Raw genomic sequence first — 8,864 nt, 5'->3', positions numbered from 1 at the left:
GAAATTCTAAACTCATCATAGAAGCTGAAAATGAGAAGGTTGACCTCATCAAGCTTCAAGTACAAGAAAGGGATGAAGAGCTCACCAAGCTTAAGAAGGAACTTGATCAGAGAAAAAGGAAGCATCATGAAGAGGTCATATCCATGACAAATCAATTGAATAAAGAAAAGAAGCAGGAAGATACCTTGTCAAGTCAACTTGAACAAAGGCACAAGAGAGTGAACAAACTTGTAGAAGAGATTGGACAGTACAAGGTAGAGGTCTCCTCCCTTAAGTCTGAACTACAAGAAGCCAGGAAACAAGCACAAGAAGCTGAGAAGAAAATGGAAAGAAGTCAAGCAAAGAATGAAGAAATGAAGTCAGATATTATCTCCCTTAAAATAGTAGTAGCTGAAGCTACTCGTAGCAAGGAAGAAACTGAGTAACAACTTACAAAGAAGAATAATGAGTGTGAAAGATTGGAAGAAGAGATTGTCCTCCTCAGAAAAAGGTTGAAGGGATGAACAAAATCATGAAGAGCTCTTAAGCCTTGGATGACATGCTCAGCTATCACAGATGTCCATTTGATAAATCAGGACTCGGGTATGCAGGTGAACCCTCAAACAAGAATGAAAATGCTTTAAGCAAAGGAGATGTGAAGAAGGCAGAAAAAAATTGTGATGCTCCTAGTCCGAGCAAAGACAAGGAGAAAGATCAAGGCTACAATAGAAGAAATCCTACTCCAAGTAGAAAACCAGCTCCAAGAAGAAATGTTGATGATGTCAAAGAGGCAAGAGGCACTTGTTATCATCAAAGGATCACAAGGAAAAAAAGGCTTCAGAAGTACATCAAGGAAACCTCCATCTCCCAGGTACCAAAGTTCATTTTTTGGTTATTGTTATTCTTGTTCAAACTTTGGTCATATGGCAAAAGACTATAGAGCATTTCATAGAGATAGATGTTATGGTCTCCGAAAATCTCCAAGAAACAATTTTATGGGAAGAAATCATGAAATCTTATTCATGAACAACGTAGAATGTTTCAAGTGTCATAACATTGGGCATATGGCACATGATTGTAACTTAACATGGGCTCTTACACAAGCCAGACCCATGCAAAATAAGAAAGTTACACAAGTATGGAGAAGGAAGGAAATACAGTTCGAAAGTCCCTTGAGCTCTCCAGCCGATCTAAGTTTCTTTTGAGAAGACTCTGCCAAAAGGAGACAATGCATACAGTTAGGGGGAGCCTGAAATTCTTTATCATTATTGCTGAACTAGATTAACAGTCATTCTTTGATGAAAATATTATTATAGGGGAGAGATATGAAATTAAATCTGCCATAAAAGCAGAGAAGAAAAGTCTGCAGGGCATGGAGATTGCGTGGAGTGAAATTTTTGTTTGACCTCTGTATGTCTGGTAAAACCGTATGTAAACCTGACTGAATCAATTCCTCACCATGTCGAAGTAGTAAATGAATTTATTATGGCCGTAGAGTTATTGGTAAAGTTCTTAAGTTTATTTGTTTTTACACGACATGTAATATGGTAATGTAAATGGAGAGAACCCAGCAGCGAATAAAGAAAGGGGAATGAAATGCACAGAAGTGCGAAGAGGGTAAAAACAGGGGCTGCATGAAATTTTTGTTGTTGTTGCACTGTAATGCATTACACACAGAAGTGTGAGGTAAGTTTTCTTTATTGTTCAAAGTAATGTAATGAAAGTGAAAGTGCAACAGTGCGATAAGAAAAAGGGGAAGAAACGCACAATAGTGCGAAACAAAATGCAGCAGAAGGTGAGTAAAATAAAAAATAAAATGAAATGAAGAATTTACACAGTAGAGTAAAATGAAGGAGGAGCATGTAATGTAGAAAAAGGAAGCACACATTAGTGCAATCATGAATTTTTTCACACAGCAGTGAAAAGGGTAATGTAAGTCTTGTTTTTGTTGTTAGAGAATATGTAGTAAAAACATACAGCAGTGTGAATATGAAAAATGCAGCAGCATGAAGATTTTTTGTTGTTGAAGAAACGAAATGTAATGGGCAACAACACATGTAAAAGAAATTTTTCTTTACAACAGTAAATGTAAGTGCAGTGAGTGTGTTGTTCATTGAACTGAAATTCAATATATGCAACAACAGTGAATGTAAGAAATATTTACACACAACAGTGTATATTTGTAAGGTGGGACAGAGTAATTGTTCTAGAAGAGACAAAGTATTTTGTTTTTGAAAAATGCACAACAGTGCTTCAGCAGTGTTAATTTTGAAGACAGCGAGAGAGTATTTGTCAGAAGAGACAGTGAAGTTTATTTTGTTTTGGAACTACACTTGAAGCCGTCTTTTGGTGAATCCCTCTGTTAAAGAGGAAGATGCTCTTCAGCATAATCTCCAGTGAATCCCTCTGTTAAGAGGAAGATCTATTGTCTTTGGTGAATCCCTCTGTCAAGAGGAAGATGCTTTTCAGCATAGACTGGTAAATCCCTCTGGTCAAGAGGAAGATGCTCTTCAACATAATCTCTGGCGAATCCCTCTGTGTGAGGAAGACTCTTTTGTAACAACAGTTTTGTAATCCCTCTATTAAGAGAAAGACCTTTTTTTTGTAACAGGCAGCAAAAAGGATTCTGAGATGATCAGAACAACACTTCCAGTTATGTTTTTCACATGGGTTCAGGAGCCATTTCATGGGCTTCTAAGAAGCTGTCCATTGTAGCATTGTCTACAGCAGATGCAGAATATGTGGCAGCTACAGCAGCAGCATGTCAAGCAGTTTGGATGAGAAGGACGTTGAGGATCTTAAGCCAAGAGCAGGCAAAAGAAACAATGATTTTTTGTGACAATAGCTCAGCTATTGCATTATCAAGAATTCAGTGTTTTATAAGAGAACAAAACACATTGACACAAGATTTCATTACATCAGGGAATTGGTGAGCAATGGAGAAACTGTCTTAGAACATTGCAGGACTGAGGAACAGGTCGCAGACATTTTGACAAAGCCATTGGATCAGAAAAGCTTCGAATTTTTGAGGAAATGTTTGGGTATGACTGAATGCCCAGCAGTTGAAATTAAAGGGGAGTGTTGAAACATTAATTTCACCTGCGGTCATTAACTCCAGTAAAACCACTTCAGAAAACCACTGATCTTTATCGCACCACATTTCGCGCAATGTGGTTTCTGTCAGAGGGCCTCCGACACAATCCGATGCTACCACGCGTCCTGTGTACGAACCCAAAACTACCCATCTCCCGGACATTAAACTTCGATTAGGTTGTGTGGCTGAAGTTTGCGAAATGCATCCGATCAAGTCAACGGACATGGATCTTTGTCAACCTGCCTGAACCTTATTGCCTGACTGTGCACGTGAAGGAATTAATGTAATTAATGGTGTTTCATAAATTGTAAGAAAAACTTGGTAAGTGTTTTAATTTTTTTTTGCACGGATGTACAACGAATTAAAGAATGGTATGGGCAAGTCAACGCCCTAGTTTTAATTCTTTTGATATATGTTTTTTTGTGTGAGTGCGCTCATTTTTTTATATATGAATTGAGCATTGCACACGGAGATAAAAAGGGAAAACGGTTCGGAGCAGTTAAAAAAAAAAAAAAAAAAACCAAGGGCGAATACACAACAGTGTATAGATTGTGTGTTGACTTCTTTGTATTGAAGCATGCGCGGGTTGAAGAGATGTTTTTGCAGCAGCAAATGAAAACCTAGGAGAGCACAGTAGTGCGGAAACAGAGCAGGGTTGTGAAACCAGAGTGAGGATTAATTTACAAATGAAGACATTTTGAAATACGCAGCAGTGTGATTAATTTTGTAATGACTTGTGTGCTGGAGATTTTTAAATATACAGGGAATGCATAATGAAATTCTTCTTGGGTGAATGTGAAATAATTTTTTTATTTTACAGCAGTAAACCCATGTAAGAAAATTTTATTTTACAGCAGTAAATGTAAAAACCTTTTACATAGCAGTGAATGAAGATTTTACACAACAGTGTAAAAATCATTTGTAAAAGAGGGAGAGTATTTAGTTTTTGGTAAAAGTTTTTGGTGAAACCCTCTGAGAAAGAGGAAGAAATATGTATCATGGTTTTTATTAATGAATATAAAGGTTTTATGGGTGTGAAAAATCTTTGTTCTCAGAAAACAATTTAACTTCCCTGTGCAAAAGCTCCTGTGGCAGAAAAACAGAGCATTGTCTCTGTGGTTCAATTAATTTGTGTTTGAAATTACCAGAAATTTCCAACAAAATGGAAGGCAACAAAGTATGCCGATCCATAATAACCAATTTCAATTTTCATAAAAGCTTGATTATCACCTCTGAGCCATAAGCCTTAGATTCCCGTGGCTCACCCATATCCTTCAATCCATATCCAAAGCATGCTAATTTATCTTCCAACTGGTGGAATGTTGGAGCTGTTATCGCTCCACTCCATTCCTTTGCCTTTACTCGTCTCCACCCCGCCAGCCAACAAATTCTCGCTTTCGATGCCGATCTCCTCTGAAACTGAAAAAGAAGCTATAATATCCTTGACTTTTAAGAGCCTCTTTGAGCCCTGCCACTACCTCACTCATGCTCGGTCTGCAAGAGCGTTCCACCTGAACACATATCATGGCTACTTTGGCAACGCGAGTCACGGATTTCATGTCGTATCTTCCATCCAACCTCTTGTCTATGATCTCTGTTATTTTGCCAACATCTTCATCTAGTATATATGGTGTCACCTGTAAATGTGCCCATAATTTTTGTTAGTGTAGTTTAACATGCCCCACAAAACATTCTACTGTCAGCGCTCTTGAATATTTATATTTTGATAAAATTCCTTACCCAGCGAATGATGTTGACATCTTCTTCGGCGAGTTTTATATCTATGGCTGGTCTACCGCATATGGTTTCTAGTAAAATCACGCCAAATCTATAAACATCACTCTTCTCTGTCAACATTTGAGTGTTGTAATACCTATGGTTCCTCCATAGAAATTCAGCTATTGAAGCAGAGTGGGAATAAAAAAACGAAATTGACTGTCCTCTAAAATAATTAATTGAAAGTTCGTCACAACCAAAAAAAATAGAAAATCAAGTACGGTACAAAATTTGAGTAATAATGATTATGGTTTGAATTCGCTCAAAATAGATTATAAAAAAAAAAGCATTACTCTGGATCAAGGTATCCGGACGTTCCTTTCACTGCAGTGGTAAAATGAGTAGCCTTTCCATCAATTGTCATCCTTGAAAGATTGAAATCAACTACTTTTGCATCCAAGTTGCTGTTTAATAGGATGTTAGTGGTCTTGATGTCCCTGTGAATTATCTTCGGAGTGCAACCCACGTGTAAGTATTCCAGGCATTCACAATATGGAAATAGCAGGTCGATCAGATGAGATATATGGTTACCTTTCATTTGTCTTTATGCTTTTTTAAACTTCACAGTAATCAATACTTCAAACGACGAACGTTTACATTCTACAAATATAATGTACATCAAAATGATAGAGAGATTTACCTTGTGTTGCATCTAACACTATTTTGAGCCTTGTTTTCCAAGTTAGCTGGGAGTTTTCTGCACTTGAACCTGGAAATGCGAATAAGAACCAGATGCTTGTCGGTTACCTTGCTATTCTATCTACTGAAACAAAAATATCTTCAAACAATGAAATTTACCATGAAGATGGTCCCTGAGGGACCTTTTTGACATGTTCTCGTAGATAAGCATAACCTCTCTGGTATCATTGCAGTAGCCTAATAAAGACACTAAATTCCTATTATTGATTTTGGAAAGAAGATCCACCTATTCATGAGATACATGCACAGTCAAAACTTGCTTTCTTATATTTGATCAAAATTTAACCGTATTACATGGTAATATTTAAGCATCACTCATTCAGAAACTCGTCAACACCCTGGTGGGAGAATAATGAGAGCACTTTTACAGCGATCTCTTTTCTTTCTGGCAATTTGCCAAAGAACACAGATCCAAATCCCCCTCATCCAATCTCCTGACTGAAAGCTTTTGTGGCAGCTGTCATCTCATCTAGAGTAAAGGCACGACACTTTGTTGGATTGGGCACCATAATCCCCGAACTGTCTGCAATCGTAACAAGGAAGGTAAAGTTAGTAACAGTAAAAGCAAAATTATAATTAGTTTTGTATCCTATTATAATATCTCTAATATTGACCTTGGTCCAAGAAGGGATTTCGTCCCTGTTCCACCCCACCGCTTTCCTTGATTACGCCTTTTTCTTTCCTCCTGAATTTATCACGATAGATCACAACACTGAGGATCAACCCTAAAGCGATAATTAGAATTCCACCGAGTGTTGTTCCCATGAAAACCTTCGAGTTATTACTGTTTGAATTCTTCAAAGTACATTTTCTCTTTTCGAAAATAACTGCGACACATGAGTGTCCTGCTCTAAGGTAACTTGGAACTTTCCGTTGAAACATAATTATTATCTCTCACATTTTTATTATAAAAATATGAAAAAAAAAGAAAATCTGAACCTCGAAATCCTAATATGAGGTTTGCCTTAAAACATAAGGAATATGAAATAGGATATGGGTACTTGAGTTTCAACGAACAATTGTGAAGTAATTGGGCAGGAATTACACTGCTCAAAATTATTGCTCTCTATATTTTTGAGATAAAAAACAGTGCAGTATCAAAACTATTAGTTAATTCTATTTAACATTGTACAAGAACCTGAAAAATATAAATTAAAAGGGAGAAGACCGGAAGACGTACAACTCTTTAAGGTTTTTCAGCTCGGATATCTAGGCTGGAACAGTGCCGTTCAGGTTGTTGTTTTGTAAATATCTCGTATAATAACAGAAGTAAATTTTCCATTTTTGAAAATGCATAGGTTCAAGACCTAAAATTGACAAAATAGAAATTTCCTATCGAAAAGAAACTTACAGTCTCTCCATCAAGATTAAACTGGATAAATTTGGTAAGGATCCCATCAAATGATTATTGTCAAGTGACCTGCAAATTTAATCACGAACTAGTGACTGCTACAGAGAGATGAATTTTATCCGATATGATATTGAACGAAAAAACATGTCCCTTCGCCGCATCAAATTCTATGTTCCAAGTGGGCTACTTACGAACCGCCAATCCATTTCGTAATAGGAATAATCAGAAAAATATCAAACATAGTCTATGGCGTACTTCACTACAAATCATCCAACCGGAGGAGATAGACAATTTTTATAACAGCAATTGGGAGGTGACGTAATCTACAACTTCTCTGTATTACTCCGAAAAGCTAATTAGTGGCTACTAGAAAAAAGGGTCAATTCTGGTTACAGATTAACTAATGCAGTAAACAATGCAATATCTTTAGGCAACAATCCTGTAAGATTTCTTGGGGAAAAAGACCTGACAACAAAAAAGTTTCGTGAGCCCTTACAAATTCAACTATACAATTTCATTTGTAAAAAATCAATGAATTGAGTATACAGTTTCGAAATTTTTATGTCGGAAGAGTTCTTATCACAGCCCATTCCTGTTGGGAATAATGCTTAATTAGTTATGTAAATTGCTGACAAATTAGTACGCAGATTTTGTGTTCTATGCAAAATTAGGGAAGCAAATTGTTAGGGTGAGCAGTGCTGGAAATTAGCTATAGTGTTAGTAGATTTCTTTCAGAGTTGATTGATAATGATTTTACAACATAAGAATGTAGTTAATGGTTCAATTAATATATGAGATTTACAGCAGTTTTTAGCTCACACAAAATAACTGTGTTTTATTTGTTTTTTTTTTTTTATATGTATTTTTCTTCATAGTTATGTTGGCTTATCAGCTTGCTTAAATAAATCATTTCATATTCTACAAGTGGTATCAGAGCAGGTAATATTGTTTTGAGTTAAATTTTTATTTTTGGAATTTCGCCAAAGTTAATCATGTCAAATTCTAACCAGATGCGAGTTCTAGAATTTAATGGGAACGATTATGATTATTGGTGCCTTAAGATGCTAACCTTTTTTATTGGAAAAGATTTGTGGGAGATTGTTGAATTAGGATATGAGGAGCCAACTGATTGGAATGCCCTTATAGCCAATGAAAGAACGACAAGAAAGGAAGCAAGGAGGAAGAATTCCCAAGCTTTGTTCCACATTCAGATAGCTCTTGATAAGAGCTTATTTCCAAGAATATCAGGAGCAAAAACTGCGAAAGATGCCTGGGTGACTCTACAAAAAGCTTACCAAGGTAGTGATCAAGTTAAGGTGGTCAAGCTTTAGACATTGAGGCGAGAATTCGAGAATTTGAAGATGAAAGAAGTTGAAAGTGTGAATGACTATTGTGTGAGAGTCAAAGATGTGGTCAATAAAATGGATACACTTGGAGAAACTGTAAGTAATGAAGTTTTAATTAAAAAATTATGGAGATCTTTAACACATAAATAGAATCATGTTGCCATAAACATGGAAGAAAGTAAGGATTTGACAAAACTATAGTTTGATCAATTGTTTGGATCTTTGATGTCTCATGAAGAAAGATTGAAGGACACTTTCGAAGGCGTAGAGAAAACTTTATCCTCTCAATTACATATTACAAAGAATGAAGATGTAAGCAGCAACAACACCAAAATCAATCAAGGTCAAGGTAAATGGCAAAGACAAAATTCTTCAAGAGGTAGAGGAAGAGATGGCTCAAATGGAAGAGGTAGTTGCAGAGGAAGAGTTAGAGGTAGATTTGATAAGAGAAATGTTCAATGTTATTATTGTAACAGGTATGGCCACTTTGAAAGAGAATGTAGATTGAAAGAAGGTAAAAATGCTAATTATGCTCAAGAAAGTGGTGACTATATTCCAAATCACTTATTTTTATCTTATGCCAAAGGTGAAAATACAAGTAAAGATGTTTGGTACCTAG

At 36.2% G+C, this 8,864-nt stretch overlaps 1 pseudogene; it reads right to left on the bottom strand.

The window, feature by feature from the left end:
* Positions 1–4,431: 4,431 nt before the first annotated feature.
* LOC149188574 (protein CYTOSOLIC ABA RECEPTOR KINASE 9 pseudogene) lies at positions 4,432–5,387 on the bottom strand (annotated as a pseudogene).
* Between the last annotated feature and the right edge of the window lie 3,477 nt (positions 5,388–8,864).

Source organism: Pinus tabuliformis, chromosome 3_1 (genome assembly GCF_031772625.1).
Source record: "Pinus tabuliformis cultivar Carrire ecotype Pingquan chromosome 3_1, CPIR1, whole genome shotgun sequence".
Lineage (NCBI taxonomy): Eukaryota > Viridiplantae > Streptophyta > Pinopsida > Pinales > Pinaceae > Pinus > Pinus tabuliformis.
This window is presented reverse-complemented; position numbering and strand designations above follow the sequence as displayed.